Source organism: Octopus sinensis, linkage group LG1 (genome assembly GCF_006345805.1).
Source record: "Octopus sinensis linkage group LG1, ASM634580v1, whole genome shotgun sequence".
Classification (NCBI taxonomy): Eukaryota; Metazoa; Mollusca; class Cephalopoda; order Octopoda; family Octopodidae; genus Octopus; species Octopus sinensis.
Window position 1 is genome coordinate 44352443 of NC_042997.1, and position 20944 is coordinate 44373386.

At 38.4% G+C, this 20944-nt stretch overlaps 1 long non-coding RNA gene across 1 annotated transcript; it reads left to right on the plus strand.

Moving 5' to 3' along the window:
* Positions 1–1867: 1867 nt before the first annotated feature.
* LOC118766230 lies at positions 1868–20159 on the plus strand. Its single transcript, XR_005002135.1, has 3 exons — positions 1868–2077; positions 19290–19299; positions 20149–20159. It is a non-coding gene; the product is annotated as an uncharacterized LOC118766230 (long non-coding RNA).
* The last annotated feature ends 785 nt before the right edge of the window (positions 20160–20944 follow it).

The following is a 20944-nucleotide window of genomic DNA, read 5'->3' on the forward strand; positions in this document are numbered from 1 at the left end:
GACCTAATTAGTACCAGAAGCAATGAAATAAATAATGGAGAAAGTAAGAAAGACATCAAATAATTACTACACCACGGTAGGCAAGAAACCATGTTTTTCTGTGTTACCAATTTCTTTATTGGTAATTTCCAATTTTACCGAGGCAGAATCTTTGAAACTTGTGTTAAAAGTAGTAAGACACAGGTATTAACCCTTGTGTTACCTTATTTCTGTTGAAACACATTACTTTTGTTTTTCTTTTACCATCTCCATCTTTTACTTGTTTCAGTCATTACCTGTGACCATGCTGGGGCACCGCCATGAAGTATTTAGGAGAACAAATCAATCTCAATACTTATTTTTAAAGTCTGGTACTTTTTTTATCCGTCCCTTTTGCTGAACCACTAAGTTATGGAGACTTAAACAATGAAAAACACAAACACAAATACACACACATATACATACATATACATACATACATACATACAATCATACATACATACATACATACATAAATACATACATACAATCATACATACATACATACATACATACGTACATACATACATACATACATACACACACATACATACATACATACATACAATCATACATACATACATACATACATACATAAATACATACATACAATCATACATACATACATACATACATACATACATACATACATACATACATACACACACACACACACATACATACATACATACATACATACATACATACATACGTACATACATACATACATACATACATACATACATACATAACTCTTGGAAACATTTTTTCATACTCAGTGTAGCTGAGACTTGGAACAAACTGCTTGCATCATTTGTTAGATGCCAAGACATTGCATCCTTTAAAACCTCCATGCTTCCTGAAATTTGCCAACACTACACCTGATATCCCCCACCTTCCATACGCATGCATACATATATATCATGACTCACACACTGTTCACTTTCCTGACTTTTGTACATAATTCTATGTAATGTGATGCACTTTTGATAAATTGTAGTGCACCTGAGCACTATACACAATAATTCATTATTACAAGTGTACCACCATGTATTTTGGGAGAAAAAACCCTGCGTCCACATACTCCCTCCACAACACTGATATCAAGAAATCCTCTTGCGAGCGTGACCTAGGCATCACTGTCAGCAGTGATTTGCGTTGGACAAAGCATATCTCTAAAATTGTCAAGAAGGCCGAGGGTGTCTTGGCATCACTCAGCAAGTCTTTTGTTAGCCGCTCTCCAGCCATCTATTTAAAACTGTATACAGCTATGGTACGACCACACTTGGAATTCGCATCATCAGTTTGGAACCCCTATCTTGCACAGAACATTGACCTCCTGGAATCTGTCCAGAGACGTGCAACCAAACGCATACCCTCCATCAGACACCTACCATATTCTGAGCGCCTTGTTTCCCTGGGCATGGATTCACTGAAGCTCCGGCGTCTGGCGACGGACTTGGTAAACACCCACAAAGTTATCAACCACCTCACCAACAACAACACTGAACACCTTTTTGATCTCCATGTGTCTAACACACGTGGACATGCCTACAAAGTCAGAAAACAACACAGCTCCCATGACTTTCGGAAACATTTTTTCACGCTCAGAGTTGCTGAAGCATGGAATAAACTGCCTGCATCAGTTGTTGACTGCCATGACACTGCATCCTTTAAGGCCCTCATGCTTTCCGAAATCCGCCGAAACTACACCTGATTATATCTACACTTTAGATGAGTTGTAGTGCACCTGAGCACTGTACACAATTATTATTATTATTATTATTATTATTTACTTTAATTAAAATTTTGTTAGAAAGTTTTAACTTAGATCACTTTAACCCTTTAGTGTTCAGATTATTCTATCAAATGTGATGTTTGTTTATTTAAAATGGTTTGAATTAAGCATACATTATCTTGTAATTTAGAGATTTCAGTGATGCTATTTTTTAGTTTTAGAATGACATGGTAGGGTTGAGGTGAGAGGTGAGAGCTGGTCATTTTCAATATAAAACAGGTTAAATATGTTGGCCGGATATGGCCGGTTTGAATGCTAAAGGTTAAACAGGAATTTTTATCTTAGAACCCAGGAAAATCTCAGGTGAGCTGGCATCAAAAGGGTTGGGTTAATTAGGGAAAATCTTTAAAAACTGAAAAGGAGTAGGTTGAATAAGACTTTTTGAATGTAAAAATGCATTAGAAAAAATCTGATAGGTAAAAATGGTGTGTTGAAGACACCATCTAATGTGCATTATTCTTAATGTTTAGTCCAAGTCAGCCCTGATTAAGAAGACCTATGATCAAAAGCATTCCAGCCATGAACATCCTGTCCATTTTCCAGGTATCTATGTTATCCAAATGTAATCTTAGATTTCAGCTTGTAGGGATTTAACATAGAAAAAATAGCTCTTATTTCTAGCAGTCTGAGTGACTACATAGAGATTGCCTGGCTGGCTTATGTATTATTCTTAATGTTTAGTCCAAGTCAGCCCTGATCAAAAAAATTTCAAGCAATGACCATCCTGTCTTTTTTTCCAGGTATATCCAAATGTTGGGGGAAATGCTTAGCAGTATTTCATCTATCATCTTGTTCTCAGTTCAAATACCGCCAGGGTTGACTTTGTCTTTCATCCTTTTGGAGTTGATGAATTAAGTACCAGTTACACTCTGGGGTCAATGTAATCGACTGGTCCCCTCTCCAAAAATGTCAGGCTTTGTGCCTATAGTAGAACGGATTTATGTCATCCAAATGTAATCTTAGACTTTAACTTGTGGGGATTTAACAAAAAAAAACAAAAAAAACTGTTATTTCTAGCAGTGTGAGTGACTCCTTTGAGATTCCTGGGCTGACTTGAGTGGGCAGTGTGTTTAGGTGAGGTAAGATGCAATAATATCGACATGCAATATGCATAGACAACAACTGCTGGGTGAAACTCTTAACAGGCAAGGTAGTGTGAATCAGAGATGAAGTTTGTACCTCAAGCAAAGATTAAACTGAGTGGAAAAGATAATAATGAAATAGCACAGCTGAGCAGATAATGAGAGATAAAAGGAGAATTGGGAAAAATATGTAATTACTAAATAGTTTTTCAGGAAATGCAATATTCCATTTGGGTGGGTGTTGGACGTAATGATTTGAACACATTTTTGTTAAAATGGAAGAAGTATGAACGTATTAGTATTTCCTTTTTTTTTTCAATAAAAAAAATGAAAGCAATAAATGAAATCAAAATAATCTATAGAAATTAGTCAAGAGGAATTGTTAGGTGATTAATGACATGTAGCCAGAGGGAGAAGGAAAAAACAGTGAAATAACAGAAATAATAACGACTGATGTGGTGACAGTTTTACAGTGCCTTGTGATAATAATTTCTCATTTAGCTATAAAGATCATGTTGAAAGGCACTTTTCTTAACAATTGGCTCAACATTATTATTATTATTAATTTCCATGATGAATGATTTGAGGAAAACAATTCCAAAATTGAAAATTAAGTGAAAACTGTATTAAATGTGATTGGGAGAGTGTTTTTAGCATAGCTAGAAGTTAATTTTGAATTTGAATTGAGCTTAAAAATAGAAAATTCTTGTTGAGACATTTAAAAGAGAAGCATACCATTAGTTTGCATTTGTGGATTTATATAAAAATAAAAAAGAAATTAATAAAGGCGCAGGAGTGGCTGTGTGGTAAGTAGCTTGCTAACCAACCACATGGTTGTGGGTTCAGTCCCACTGCGTGGCATCTTGTGAGTGAATTTGGTAGACGGAAACTGAAAGAAGCCTGTCGTATATATGTATATATATATATAGATGTGTGTGTGTATATGTTTGTCTGTGTTTGTCCCTCTAGCATTGCTTGACAACCGATGCCGGTGTGTTTACGTCCCGTCACTTAGCGGTTCAGCAAAAGAGACCGATAGAATAAGTACTGGGCTTACAAAGAATAAGTCCCGGGGTCGATTTGATCAACTAAAGGTGGTGCTGCAGCATGGCCGCAGTCAAAAGAGAGTAAGAGTAAAACATTATGCTTTATTTATGAAAAGCAATGGACAGCTATTCAGGCTGTATATAAAAGCACTAAAACAAGGCCATAGTTCGCAATAGATCATCATCATCATCATCGTCGTCGTCGTTTAACGTCTGCTTTCCATGCTGGCATGGGTTGGACGGTTTGACTGAGGGCTGGCAAGCCAGAAGGCTGAACCAGGCTCCAATCTGATCTGGCAAAGTTTCTACAGCTGGATGCCTATACTAATGCCAACTACTCCAAAAGTGTGGTGGGTGCTATTTATGTGCCACCAGCACGAAGGCCAGTCAGGCAGTAATGGCACTGGCCATGCTTGAATGATGCTTTTAACATGCCACAGGCACAGGACCCAGTCAGGTGGCACTAACAATGACCACGTTTGAATGGTGCTTTTTACATTCCACGGGCACAGGTGCCAATCAGGCAGTACTGTCTTCGGCCATGACAATGACTTCACTTTACTCAACAGGTCTTCGCAAGCATAGTTTATTGCCCAATGATTGAAGGGTACTCTTAAATGGGCCAGTTATGCTGCACTGGCATAGGCCACGGTTAAGGTCTCACTTGGCTTGCTGGCTCTTCTCAGGCGTATCTCCAAAGGTCTTGGTCACTTGTCATCGCCTCCATGAAGCCCAACATTTGATGGTCAGGCATCAACACCTCATTCCAAGTTTTCCTGGGTCTTCGTCTTCCACAGGTTCCCTCTACTGCTAGGGCGTGACACATTTTCACACAGCTGTCCATGCTGGTGGCACGTAAAAAGTACCAACCGATCGTGGCCGCTGCCAGCCTCCCCTGGCACCTGTGCCGGTGGCATGTAAAAAGCATCCACTACACTCATGGAGTCGTTGGTGTTAGGAAGGGCATCTAGCCATAGAAACACTTCCAGATCAGACTGGAGCCTGGTGCAGCCACCTGGCTTCCCAGACCCCGGTCGGACCATCCAACCCATGCTAGCATGGAAAACGGATGTTAAACGATGATGATGATGATGATGATGAAGAAGATGATGATGATGATGATGTTGATGATGTCCTGAACTATACGCAACCCGTGACCATACCAGGGCAGTCGTCACCCTTGCATACCACATCTGATGCTTCTTATGTCCAACTTATCTTTTAAGGTGCTTACACTCTGTTGTGTATGCAAACTGACATTACACATCCAGTGGATCATGCTAGCTTCATTTCTTTGCAAACTTACGCATGTCTTCAGCAGTCACAGCCCATGTTTCACTGCTATGTAGCATTGCGGTTTGCACACATGCGTCATACAGTCATATAATTTTACTCTGAGTGAGAGGCCTTTTGTCACCAGCAGAGGTAGGAGCTCTCTGAACTTTGCCCAGGCTATTCTTTTTCTAGCTCTAACTTGATACGTTTGCACATAATTATGCTTTAAATTTCAGGTGCAATAGCTGTTAATATAATAACTGATAATTCTGTTTTAAACCCCTGTCACTTTTTTTTAGGAATAAGGAGGATATTGCATTTAGTCCATTTATTGATTGAGATTTGAATATAACCTGAATTGCACAGTAGTAGAAGTCTTAAACCTCAAGGGACAGGTACAGTGGTTCAACCCAGAGTTTACCCTTTTTGATTTTTTGTCAGCCTCTTTAATCCCTTGGCTGTGAAGTTACACACCTCAATATTCTGTTTGTAGTTTATAAAAGATTCTATAGGTCTGTTGGTAATGGTTGGGAGTTCCCAAGAATATTCTAAAAATAGTCTTTCTATTGTTTGCTTAAGTGTTTTCATTTTTGCCTTGTTTATCTTTCCATGTTCACTGATGTCATAAACAGTGTCACACTAAAGAGGATTGTTGATTATCAGTGTGTAATGAGATCAATCTTTGAATTTAGTTTCATTGCTAAACTTCATATGTGTCAGTGAGTTGTTTTTTTTTATTGCGCAGGAGTGGCGATAATAGAAAAGTACCGATAAAAATGTTCTAGTCCCTCTCCTCATGAGTAGCTTGCTTACCAACCACGTGGTTCCAGGTTCATTCCCACTGCGTGACACCTTGGGCAAGTGTCTTCTACTATAGCCTCGGGCTGACCAAAGCCTTGTGAGTGGATTTGGTTGATGGAAACTGAAAGAAGCCCATCGTACATATGTATATATATATATATATGTATGTATGTGTATGTGTGTGTTTATGTGTGTCTGTGTTTGTTCCCCCAACACCCAATGGTGGTGTGTTTACGTCCCCGTAACTTAGCAGTTCGGCAAAAGAGACCGATAGAATAAGTACTAGGCTTACAAAGAATGAGTCCCTGGGGTCGATTTGCTCGAGTAAAGGCGGTGCTCCAGCATGGCCACAGTCAAATGACTGAAACAAGTAAAAGAGCAAAAAGAGTAAAGAGTTATTTTGCATGCATGTTTTTTCAAATTTGCTGTTGTTTCATTTTAAAAACTTCATATATTACTCCTGGAATGATTTCTTAATGTTTTTATGTTTGTCGATGACTGTTTCAGATTTCTAAATTGGGGGACTAACACAAGCACAAAGGAGCTGTTTGACTGGGGTTGGAATGCAGCTTGTAGCTGCCTCATGATGTGCATGACAAAATCTTCGTTGATAACATAAGGAGAGTTGATTCTATTTTTCTGTTTCAAGCACTTCATCATCATCATCATCATCATCATCATCATCATCATCATCATCGTTTAACGTCCGTTTTCCATGCTAGGATGGGTTGGACGGTTCGACCGGGGATCTGGGAAGCCAGGGGCTGCACCAGGCTCCAGTCTGATCTGGCAGTGTTTCTACAGCTGGATGCCCTTCCTAACGCCAACCACTCCGCGAGTGTAGTGGGTGCTTTATATGTGCCACCAGCACAGGTGCCAGGGGAGTCTGGCATCGGCCACGATTGGTTGGTGCTTTTAATGTGCCACCAGCACGGAATTTACTGATTACACATTTCCTCAATGCTTGTGTATTTCAGTTCCAAGGTGAATTGCCATTGATTCTAAATTCATTAATTCAATGATCAGAATGAGCTTTGAAAAGGTTTTGTTAGCTTTGCTGTTTATCATCCTATCGATCCATTTTTGGTTTGTGAATGCCAGTGCCACGTAAAAAGCATCCATGCTAGAACCATGTAAAGGTTACATGTGCCAGTGTCACGTAAAAAGCACCTATGTGGGTTCCACATGAAAAACACCCACGCCAACACCATGTAAAAAACATCCATGCTGAGTCACATAAAAAGTGCTCATGAAAAGTGCCCATGCTGCACTAAATAAAAGGCACTTGTGCCAGTACCACATAATAAGCACCTGTACCAGTGCCTCATAAAAAGCATCCAGCACACTCTGTGAAGTGGTTGGCATTAGAGAGGACATCCAGCCATGGACATCCAAGCCAAATCAGACTGGAATTTGGTCCAGCTCTCCAGCTTGCCAGCTCTGGTCAAACCATCCAACCCCTGCCAGCAGGGAAAACAGATGTTAAATGATGAGGATGAGGAGGAAGAGGAGGAGGAATATGTAATTAAGTTGAGATTTTGTCATTTTGGTAAATGCAGGTCCATAATTTACTCATCTTTTTCTGCTAAGTTATTTTAAAACAAACTCCTACATATATTGACCTTTTCTGTAAGGGCTGTAAAATGTATATTTGTGATTTTCATTACAACTAATTTGTGCATTCATATCTCTTCTTAAGATCAAGATGTTCTACTTTGGTATTTAACAAATGAGTGGGAACAGAGCCTGATAGAAATCTACAGCATCATTTTCAACCCACATTAACTGAATAAAAGTTCCTACTACCAAAGATTCTCATTTTGACCAGAGTACTGGAGCTTTCATATCCCAACAATCCAAAGAGCTATACCAGTGGGTTCTACTCTAGGCAGGTCTAACCAAGTTAGGCAGGTCTGAACTGAAGAACTAGACTAAATGAGAATTGCCATCAGTATGGCTGATATGCAGTTTTGACAAAGGAAACAGTTTAGCACTAACAGTGAAATTCACAGAAGAGGGAATTGTACTGATGACATTGTCCAAGGTCTCGTAGTTCTGAAAGTGAACTACGTCTAATATCTGTAGAACTGACAATCATTGATTTCATTCAGCCACTCGAAAATTCAGTGTGACCTAAACACTACCTTGCAGTTCATCGTCCATTACTGAACATATGGTCAATCATGGAACATACTCTTCTGTAATTTCAGCTTCTGTCACAGTATTCAAAAGATCAGCTACAGAGCGAAGAATCTGAAATAAATATAGATTATTTAAACGTAAATAAAATCTTCAACTTTTCGTGTTTGCATTCGAAACACACAAAAGCAACTTCTTGAATTAGCAGCAGAAATAGTTGCTATCATCATTGATGTCTTATAAATTCAAGGATACCAACTACATTATAAACTAGACCTCAAACATCGTGTTGGTAGTGGCTGGATTTTTTGTACCTTCTTCTCCATGGAAAAACTCTATTAATGTGACAATAGCTGGAGTTGGTATATTTCTTTACCCTTCTGTATTGAAATCATTAAAGAGTTTAGAAAAGCTACAATGGCAATTGCTTCTTTCAGCAGAAACCCTTGCATTACAAGGATCTCTTGCCACATACAAACTAATGTCGGTGCCTTAATACATATATTTAACTAGCAGTATCGCCCGGCGTTGCTCGGGTTTGTAAGGGAAATAACTATATAAGCATTTTTAGAGAATTATAGCCAAAAAATAGCAAAAAAATGCATTAAAAATGGAAAAAGATGATGGTAAATTTTTTTTTAAATCGTTGACTCATCGTAGACATTTTTAGAGAGTTACTTCCCTTCTTTTAATAGCGAAAAAATGCATTAAAATGGAAAAAATGATGGTAATTTTTTTTTAAATCGTAGACTCATTGTAGACGCGCGCTAATACCCAGAAGGCTCGATATGAATCACGACTATAAGATACCCGGTTTGGTAACTGCACTGCAAAATGTGGGAGTAGTTAGGAATCTAAATCGTAGGAGACAGACAGCACACAACTTCACTTTTATATATAAAGATATTCATAACATTTCAGATTTTTGATGAAAAGCTGATCCAGAAGTTTCTCAAATTATTTGTAAGTAAACCCAAATGCTTCTTCACAGCTGCATAACTTTTATTCAGAAGGATAACTTTTATTGCATAACCTTTATTCAGAACTCAGTAGAGAACTGGCAAAATTTAGTTTCTCAGTTGGCATAAAGTATTTGAAATTTTGCAATAAAGTATCTTCGACCCTTCAAAAAATTGGGTGATATTAGACATTAGCCAAATTTAATTTGAAACACTTTCATTATCGAGTACTTTCATTCTTGGGATATTCTCTTCATTGAATGCACCTACCTTTTATAAACAAGCAAATGTATACATACATATATACATACATACATGCATGCATGCAAACATGCACACATGCACACATGCACACACATACACACACACATACACATACACATACACATACACACACAGATAGATACATACATATATAGACCACCTTCATCTACAGCAAAAACTAAGGAGGTACCATCCGAACGTGGCTGATGCCAGCGCTGCCTCGACTGGCTCCAGTGCCAGTGGCACATAAAAAACACCATCCGAACGTGGTTGTTGCCAGCGCCGCCTTGGCTAGCTTCCATGCCAGTGGCACGTTAAAAGCTCCAACCGATCGTGGCCAATGCCAGACCACCCTGGCACCTGTGCAGGTGGCACGTAAAAAGCACCCACTACACTCGCGGAGTGGTTGGCGTTAGGAAGGGCATCCAGCTGTAAAAACTCTGCCAGATCAGCCCCTGGCTTCCCAAACCCCGGTCGAACTGTCCAACCCATGCTAGCATGGAAAAGGGACGTTAAACGATGATGATGATGATGATGATGTAGAGGCTTAACATCAATCCAGACTGCATTTGAATGTCATATCATATTCCTTCAGCAACATCCCTTTGCCACCAAGTGTTGAAGTGCATCCTTTGACAAAGTTTGCGTACACAGAGCAGACAACATTGCGAGATGTAGAAAGAAGCTCTTTGAGCAATGTTCCTTGTCTGATAACGTTGAATACATGCCTAAAGAAGTTGCATGACTCTACTGCAATGAATCATTCGATGAAAGGATAAGTGTAAATCAGCCGAAGACCATGCATGGATATGTTAGCAGAAAGCTCCAAGATGACTTTGACATTGATCAACAAAGCAGTCTACCAGAGACCACCAACTGAATTACTAACTCTCACTTTGAGGGGTATGCGTTTGCAATCCAGGAAGAAGAACTAACAACTAAATACCTGACACACAAAATGGAACAGAGATGTAAGAAAAACACCAAAATGAGATAACCGATGCAGACCTTGTGGAGTTAACACTGAAGATATCACCCAATCATAAGCAGTTGTGCAAAAATGTCATCACGTTATTATCTGCTGATGAGACGTGATGTTGTAGCCAAGACAATGTATAATGAGATCTGCCTTCATTGATGGCGTAAGGAGAATTGATTCTAATTTTCTGTTTCAAGCACTTCAAAATTGATAATTTACTGATTACATATTTCCTCAATGGTTGTGTAGTTTGGTTACAAGGTGAATTGCCATTGATTCTAATTTCATTAATTCAATGATGAGAAGGAGCTTTAAAAAGCTGTTGTTAGCTTTGTTGTTTATCATCCTATCGATACATTCTTGGAATATAAAAATGTATATAAAGATAATTCTGAGGCCAAAGAGTATGTTAGAGGCCATAGTCACTCATAATATGAAGGAATACTGGTGGAATGAAAACCTCAGTAAAATCTAAACATATTTGACCAGACATCGTGATTTGAGACAGAGAAGAGAAACTATGTACAGCAGTGGAAATCAGTTGCTGAGCAGATGTCAACATAAAGCTTAATATCAGTGGAAAAGAAAACGCCAGCATTGAACTACTGGGAAACTTAGAGTTAACCTACCCAGATTACAAGTTCAGGTTTATACCTCTAATTATTGGGGTACTGGTATATGTAACAAACTGTCTAAGCACCAATCTCGAGGAATTAGGTTTCTCAAAAACAGAAAGATAAAAAGCTCTTTTAAGACATCAAATTCATGCCATCAATGAAACTGTAATAATTTGTAAAGCTTTCTAGAAGTTTAGTATTTGAGTACACGTGCATGTGTCTAGACATGCAGCTATATAAATGAGAATAAGGCGGCGAGCTGGCAGAAACGTTAGCACGCTAGGCGATATGCTTAGCGGTATTTCGTCTGTCGTTACGTTCTGAGTTCAAATTCTGCCGAGGTCGACTTTGCCTTTCATCCTTTCGGGGTCGATAAATAAAAGTACCAGTTTCGCACTGGGGTCGATGTAATCGTCTTAATCCCTTTGTCTGTCCTTGTTTGTCCTCTCTATGTTTAGCCCTTTGTGGGCAATAAAGAAATATATATAAATGAGAATACATGCATGCATACATACATCTACATATACACACACAAACATACACACACACATACACACGCAAACATACACACACACATACACACGCAAACATACACACATACACACGCAAACATACACACACACACATACACACACATACATACACACACACATACACACACATACATACATGCATACGCACGCACACACACACATACACACACATACATACATGCATACGCACACACACACACATACATACATACATACATCATACGCATACATACATACATACATCATACGCATACATACACACATACTCAACTATGATGATGGTCAAGCATTTCAAAGCATTCATATTGTGTATACAATACGTTCATTGTTTATCTATATCAATATTTTGATGTTTTTAAATTATAGATGTAAGAAAATCATTTTTTTTATTTTTTGTAATATAAACGACTTTGTTTATATAATATCAATTGATATACTGTTCTCTGGAGAGATATTTTGTTTTAAAATTTAATTTTAGATACATCATCACTAAAATGTGAGTATAAACACATAGGACTAAAGTATACATATATACATACTTATATGTATATATATATACATATAATGTGTATGTATGTACATGCATGTATATATTTGTGTGTGTGTGTGTGTATATATATATATATATATATGTAGGCGCAGGAGTGGCTGTGTGGTAAGTAGCTTGCTAACCAACCACATGGTCCTGGGTTCAGTCCCACTGAAGTGTCTTCTGCTATAGCCCCGGCCCGACCAATGCCTTGTGAGTGGATTTGGTAGACGGAAACTGAAAAGAAGCCTGTCGTATATATGTATATGTATGTGTGTTTGTGTGTCTGTGTTGTCCCCCTAGCATTGCTTGACAACCGATGCTGGAGTGTGTACGTCCCCGTCACTTAGCGGTTCGGCAAAAGAGACCGATAGAATAAGTACTGGGCTTACAAAGAATATATATATATATATATATATATATATATATATATATATATATATACACACACACATATATATATATATATATATATACACACACACACACACAAAGTAAATAAGCAACATGGATGTCCAGTTATCAGTACATTACAGCCATTTCAAGTGGCTCCATTTAATTGATCAATAAAAACATTGTAACAATTTGAAATAAACTGTTCTCCTCTGTGTCCAAAGAGAGCGGTTTATGTCAAATTGATGCAATGTTTTCATTGGTCGATTAAATGGAGCTGCTTGAAACGGCCGTAATGCACTGATACCTGGACATCCTTCTTGCTTATTTGCTTTTTGATCACCTAACTTAGAGCTGTGCAGACCATACCAGACTGACTTGGTGCTTCAAATTAAGTACTTAATTCAACTGAACCTTAATTATACACACACACACACACACACACACACACACACATATATATATATATATACAATTCATAATTAAGGGCAAAAGAAAAAATTTCTAATGCCAGATATGCTGAAAAATTGGACATATTGTCCATTAACCATATAATTTTTTCCCAATATGCACGCTACTCGAAAAAAGGTCGACAGAAATTTCTAAAACATTCCATTATTACCATATCGGAGCGATTTCAGGGTTAGCTCATAACAACCCTCCCTTCATCAGTGATACATGTGGCAAAAGAAATAAATGAGATACTTACTCATACCCATGGAAGACTTAGTGTTTGCTTCTTCCATGGGTATGAGTAAGTATCTCATTTATTTCTTTTGCCACATGTATCACTGACGAAGAGAGGGCTGTTATAAGCTAACCCTGAAATCGCTCCGATATGGTAATAATGGAATGTTTTAGAAACTTCTGTCGACCTTTTTTCGAGTAGCGTGCATATTGTGAAAAAATTATATGGTTAATGGACAATATGTCCAATTTTTCAGCATATCTGGCATTAGAAATTTTTTCTTTTGCCCTTAATTATGAATTGTTTATAGATTTAACCTTTAAGATATTTTTTGATATGCTGGCCATTGATAAAATTTTTTTGGGAAAGGAATATTTTTTTCAAAAAAAAAATTTTATCCTTCATTAGATATAAATATATATATATATAATATATATATATATATATATATATAATAATAATAATAATAAATATTAGGAATAAATCCAAATTTACAAGGAAAAGTCAGATTAAGATTGAATCCAATTTTATAATAAAATATTATATTATATTAAATTAGAGACAAAACCACTATTATGCAAATCAAACAAAGAAAGACTTAAGCCAATACATAAAAAATTTATATAATTAAAATTTAACAAATGAATAAAATTTGTTAAATTTTAATATATAAATTTTTATGTATTGGCTTAAGTCTTTCTTTGTTTGATTTGCATAATAGTGGTTTTGTCTCTAATTTATTATAATATATATATTATATATATATATATATATATATATATATATATATATAAGGCACGGTTTTTATGCCCCATGGTCGTAACTTCAACCGTGCTTTTTCTGTTGTGATTTTTGCTACCCAGGTATCGGTTACCATTTGAATTATCCGTAATAAGATAATTCATTTATCTACTTCAATAATTATATATATGAATTATCTATTACGGATAATTCAAATGGTAACCGATACCTGGGTAGCAAAAATCACAACAGAAAAAGCACGGTTGAAGTTACGACCATGGAGCATAAAAACCGTGCCTTAGTGCGGAAATTTGAAGTTTTATATATTATATATATATATATATAATATATATATATATATATATATATAAGTATATATATATATATAAGCATATATATAATATATATATATATATATATATATATATATATATATATATATATATATATATATATATAAGGAGTGGCTGTGTGGTAAGTAGCTTGCTAACCAACCACATGGTTCCGGGTTCAGTCCCACTGCATGGCATCTTGGGCAAGTGTCTTCTGCTATAGCCCCGGGCCGACCAATGCCTTGTGAGTGGATTTGGTAGATGGAAACTGAAAGAAGCCTGTCGTATATATGTATATATATATAAGTGTGTGTGTATATGTTTGTGTGTCTGTGTTTGTCCCCCTAGCATTGCTTGACAACCGATGCTGGTGTGTTTACGTCCCCGTCACTTAGCGGTTCAGCAAAAGTGACCGATAGAATAAGTACTTGGCTTACAAAGAATAAGTCCCGCGGTGCTCCAGCATGGCCGTAGTCAAATGACTGAAACAAGTAAAAGAGTAAAAAAGAAAAGAGTATATATATGTTAGAAGGCTTGGAGATGATGTACTGGTATTATATATTAGAAGAAATGAGGTACTCAGAAATCTGGATGGTTTTATATTTACAGATATTTATTTGTATATTACATTTTTTATAAATCATATATATTAGTGCTTGCATCCACTCTAGTGGAGTCATCAGATTGAACTTTTTCAGGAATTTTGTCTCTTTTTATAGTATTATTGAGTGTGTAGGGGTTGAGAGAGATATAAGATAGTACAAGAGGGTGAAGAATGGGGAGAAAGTGAGAGAGAGAGTGTGTGTGTGTGTGTATGTGTGTGCTTTTATATCTGAAAGGAGCGTCAATGGAAAAGAGAAGGAAAGGAAGAAGGAGGAGAGAAAGAAGAAAAAATGTGCTGACATCTTTGCAGCTGGTCAGTCTTTCAATAGTAAATGATTCTTGGCTTTTAGAAATGGCAAACCCAGCTGGTCACTTCAAGGGGGGTAAAAGTTATTTTTCAAAAAATTGTCTGGATTTCTTTTTATCATTGGGTAGAAAAATACAGGGAACTCATAGATAAACGTTTCAAAACAGACTTTATCACCAAAGCCACCCAATTAATACTTGAAGAAAGCACATTCTTATTTAACAACAAGACATACGGACAGATAAATAAACGATAAGAGAACTAAATTTTCAATATTATAGTTAAAATAGAGGAGGAAGCCACTGCTTGCTAAATATCTTAATCTTACATATCAAGTGGCCTGAACTCTTTACATGAACACCACCCTGTATATAACTCCATGTCCCCCTACATGGCCTTGCTTTTTTGCTTTTTGAGCCAAAAAATTAACTAACTAACTAACTATATAAAATCCATTCTGTCTGTGTGTGTGTGTGTCTTCTAGGATCTCGGGCATCCTCCATCTGATTGCGCTCAAATTTGATATGTAGATACCGACGGTATCAGGGCATGTATAAATCTTGAAAAAATTACAAAGATTGATTCCAGGTGAGAATGCGATCGATAAAGTGAACAAAATAGGCACAGGAGTGGCTGTGTGGTAAGTAGCTTGCTAACCAACCACATGGTTCCGGGTTCAGTCCCACTGCGTAGAATCTTGGGCAAGTGTCTTCTAGTATAGCCCTGGGCCAACCAATGCCTTGTGAGTGGATTTGGTAGACGGAAACTGAAAGAAGCCTGTCGTATACATGTATATATATATATATGTATGTGTGTCTGTGTTTGTCCCCCTAGCATTGCTTGACAACCGATGCTGGTGTGTTTATGTCCCTGTCACTTAGCGGTTTGGCAAAAGAGACCGATAGAATAAGTACTGGGCTTACAAAGAATAAGTCCCGGGGTCGATTTACTCGACTAAAGGTGGTGCTCCAGCATGGCCACAGTCAAATGACTGAAACAAGTAAAAGGGTAAAAGAGTAAAAGAGTAAAAATCGGTTTTATTTCTTCTTTTGCTGGTGTCTCAGATTTAGCTTAAATCAGTGTTTCTCAAAGAGGACGCCTAAGGGACGGTCAGACAAGTTGTTTTGAGAAAATTTGGTTTAAATGTTTGACAACTCAGCACCGTCCATTGGACGGGGGGGGGGGCGTTTTGCTTGTATAAGTATATGTATGTTTTTTGTTTGAGTTTTATTTAAGTTCTTAACAGAGTACAAGCTGGTCGCTAACAAAGAGATAAGATTTTTTGAGCTAAGATGCATTCCTTTCCTTCTTGGGACACAAAACTCCACTTGTGAAGACTTGTTGAGGCAAGTGAAAATCAAAATCATAATCTGATACCAGTGCCGGTGGCACGTAAGAGAACCATCCAAACGTGGCCGTAGCCAGCGCCGTCCGACTGGCCTCCGTGCCGGTGGCACGTAAAAAGCACCCACTACACTAACGGAGTGGTTGGCGTTAGGAAGGGCATCCAGCTGTAGAAACACTGCCAGATCTGACTGGGCCTGATGCAGCCTTCTGGCTTCACAGACCCCAGTTAAACCGTCCAACCCATGCTAGCATGGAAAGCGGACGCTAAATGATGATGATGATGATGATGATGATGATGATGATGAAGATGTTTGTAAATATGTAATTGTTTTGGTGTTTTGATTGAGCTGTTGATTAACATGGCCAGGTGTATGCACCTATTCACCTGAAGGATCTCAGGTAAAGAAATTTGAGAATGTTGAGTATTTCTTATTCCAATGTTCTTTTGGTCTCTTCATGTAGCCTATCGAGGGAACCTCCTTAGCCTTTCTGTAGAACTGATGTAGGTCCTGGTTCAGTTCAAAAGTCTGCTAGAATGTTTCTCAATAGTTTCACGGTCTGCAACGGCTGACTCTGGATTCTTTCATCCCTATGGTGTATGGAGAGTAATTTTCCACATGGTATGCATTTCACTGTTTGATTACAGCTACAATCTTTGAAAAAAGAAAAATGATTGTTTCTTTGCATTTACTGAAAGAAGATGACCATTTCTTTTAATGGTAAAGATTATAGAGAATAGTATTCATTATCTGGGGGAATGAATAGTCCTCTATACCACCAGTGTGTCTGTATTTGATGCCATTATGTGTGTGTGTGTGTGTGTGTGTGTGCGTGGTGTATGTGTGCATGGTGTGTGTGTGTGTGTGTGTGTATGCGTGGTGTATGTGTGCATGGTGTGTGTGTGTGTGTATGTGTGCATGGTGTGGTGTGTGTGTGTGTGTGTGTGTGTGTGTGTGTGCGTGGTGTGTGTGTGTGTGTGTGTGTGTGCACGCACATGTTTGTTACTCTCTCCTTGCCTCGACTTGTGTGATAGAAGTAAACGAGTTTCACCCTCAAGCAAGCTCCGTTGTTCTCTTCCAATCTTCCATGAAAAGATGTCAGGCCATGGCAAAAAAATTAACTTACTGGAGACAGGTGAGGGTTGGTGGCAGGAGGGGCAGTCTCCCCATAAAAACACAATTCAACAAAATTCTGTTCAACGCATGTAAGCAAGGAACAGTAAATGTTAAAATGATGTTGACGATGTGTAACTGGCTTTCTCATTTGGCTTGCATGATTTTGGTCATTCCAGGGGTTATAGGAGAAGAAATTTGCCCAAGGAATCACACAGTGAGTCTAAACCTGAAACCAAATGGGGAAGACTTATCTTTATCCCTCTAGAGTCAGATGAAAAGCTAAGATTAATCCTATAGTAATTTCAAATACCACCTTTCATTCGTCTGGGTTAATAAAATACCTTTTTCTTTACTACCCACAAGGGGCTAAATACAGAGGGGACAAACAAGGACAGACAAACGGATTAAGTCGATTAACTGGTACTTAATTTATCGACCCCGAAAGGATGAAAGGCAAAGATGACCTCGGCGGAATTTGAACTCAGAACGTAACGGCAGACGAAATACCTATTTCTTTATTACCCACAAGGGGCTAAACATAGAAGGGACAAACAAGGACAGACATAGGTATTAAGTCGATTACATCGACCCCAGTGCGTAACTGGTACTTAATTTATCGACCCCGAAAGGATGAAAGGTAAAGTCGACCTGGGCGGAATTTGAACTCAAAACGTAATGGCAGACGAAATACCACTAAGCATTTCGGCCAGCGTGCTAACATTTCTGCCAGCTCGCCGCCTTTGAGTCAATAAAATACCAGCCAGTCATTTATGGAGTTGCCAAATCAATATCAGCTATGTTCACTCCTTACAAATTTGTAACCTTGATGCAAAGTTAATAATCATTGTGGTAAAAGAAGACCATAACAGTGAGACAGGAGGGGAGATTATTTACAGAATGTGACAGCCTCTGTAGAGTAAACAAGAGGTAAATGTTTGGTTATTTGATTTTGGTCTGCTGATAAGGATAAAGGCATGAATGTCATACAATCTCAATTGCCTTCATTTCACATGTGTTTCTTGTGTTATTTATGTTGCATCATTGCATGAATGATTACAGAATGAACCCCAGGGTGGGTATTACTGAGAGTATAACAAAAATCATATGTCTTGGTAAATGTTGCATGCCCTAAGGGGGTCAATTGCTCAGCCTTACGTGAAAGACACAATGAAACCATCAATAAAACCAGTTGGCAGTTGGTGGAGGGGGGGGGGCGAGAATGTATGAGAGAAGTTAATGTCAAGAAGGGAACAGTAAAGATAGAGGAGGAGATATTTAAAGAGTAAGTGGGAGACGGTAGAGACATATATAACAGAGAGAGAGAGAAGGACAGTTTGTGGAAGTGGAAATGAAAAAGAATAAGCTATATGAGTCACACATACCTTACTGTTTTTTATTTGTCCGTTGTTCTCTCTCTCTTTCTCTCTCTCTCTTTAATTTATTCTTTTTACATTTATGCCTTCTCCTGCTACTCTTTAATTATGTCCTCCTTTGTTTTTACAATTTGCTTGTTTATGTTAAATTTTCTATATATTCTCACACTCTCACTATCTTATTCACATATATATATTTTCAAGTACACACACACACACACACACACACACACACACACACACACACACACACATTTACTATAAAGGTTGACTGTAGCTTTGAGGTTTCCCCAGAGAGGCTTCTCAAATAGTAATTTGTGAAATACTTATTTAAGAAGTACTAGATTTAGGGGTAAGAAAGTAGTAGCAGAAATGTGGCTGGGATTGGTCAAAGTATTTAAGTTATAATTGACTAAATTAGCTTGTATAAAAAAAAATCCATTATATGTAACAAAAGCAGTATTTGACTAAAATAGCCCTCTATGTAAATACACCTTTGAAAAGCAAATTTACTGTGGTATTTGTCTGGAAATAACATCTCTTATGAACCTGCTGTATATATATATCAGAGAGAGAAAACAATAATCCTAGCAACTAGTAGTGAAAATAGCATATGCATTTCTGCCATCTTGGGCTTTGTCAATGGTACATACACACAGCCAGCTACATGCTTAGATGAAATTTGTTACCACTAATTGTGGCCGAAGCCAGTGCCGCCTCGACTGGCTTCCGTGCAGGTGGCACGTAAAATGCACCAATCCGACCATGGCCGATGCCAGCCTCGCCTGGCACCAGTGCAGGTGGCACGTAAAATGCACCAATCCGACCATGGCCGATGCCAGCCTCGCCTGGCACCAGTGCAGGTGGCACGTAAAATGCACCAATCCGACCATGGCCGATGCCAGCCTTGTCTGGCACCAGTGCAGGTGGCACGTAAAAAGCACCCACTACACTCACGGAGTGGTTGGCGTTAGGAAGGGCATCCAGCTGTAGAAACACTGCCAGATAAGACCGGAGCCTGGTGCAGCCTTCTGGCTTCCCAGATCCCCGGTCGAACCGTCCAACCCATGCTAGCATGGAGAACGGACGTTAAACAATGATGATGATGATGATGATGATGATGATTATAAGAAAACAGTAAATGGATATTTATTGGTGTTGCTAATAGCTGCCCAGGAGAATCAAATCTGTTATATGCAACAGAAGCAGTTTATCTACTGCTTTCTTCTATATCAGCAAGCAACAAATTTCATCTAAGCTATTGACAATGCGCAAGGATGCAGAAATACATCAAGCTTCTTCACTAGCTGCTGCTCCTGGAGTGATTGTCATCTCCCTCTGACATCTATGGGATTTTTAAATACACACATCCATATCCTCTGCAGATGAATGCTGCAGGGAAGGCATATGGCCTAGAAGTTAGGGTGTTACCCTCATGATCGCCAGATCATGGGTTTAATCCCCGTAGTGGGTAGCATGTTGTGTTCTTGAGCAAAGCACTTCATTTCACATTGTTCTGTGGGCGGAAGAGTGACAGAATTATTGGCACATCACAAAGATGCTTTACAGCATATGTTCTGGATCTCAACATTGTGAATTCAAATCCCATCTTCCTGGTGAAAGTAGTCATCATCATCATCGTTTAACGTCCGTTCTCCATGCTAGCATGGGTTGGACGGTTCGACCGGGGATCTGGGAAACCAGAAGGCTGCACCAGGCTCCGGTCTTATCTGGCAATGTTTCTACAGCTGGATGCCCTTCCTAATGCCAACCACTCCGTGAGTGTAGTGGGTGCTTTTTATGTGCCACCTGCATATCATCATCAAAATTCCAGTAATCTACTTAACAGCAACAGGAGAGGGTGTCGGCCTTCTCAGGTCATATAGAGAATCCTGGAGAAGATTCACATGCACAGGGCCTGCCCAAGGGCTGCCCACCACTATGCTAGAATGCTACAGTAAATTTGTCTTTCAATGATATAGATTGAGTATAATATCAAGATTGC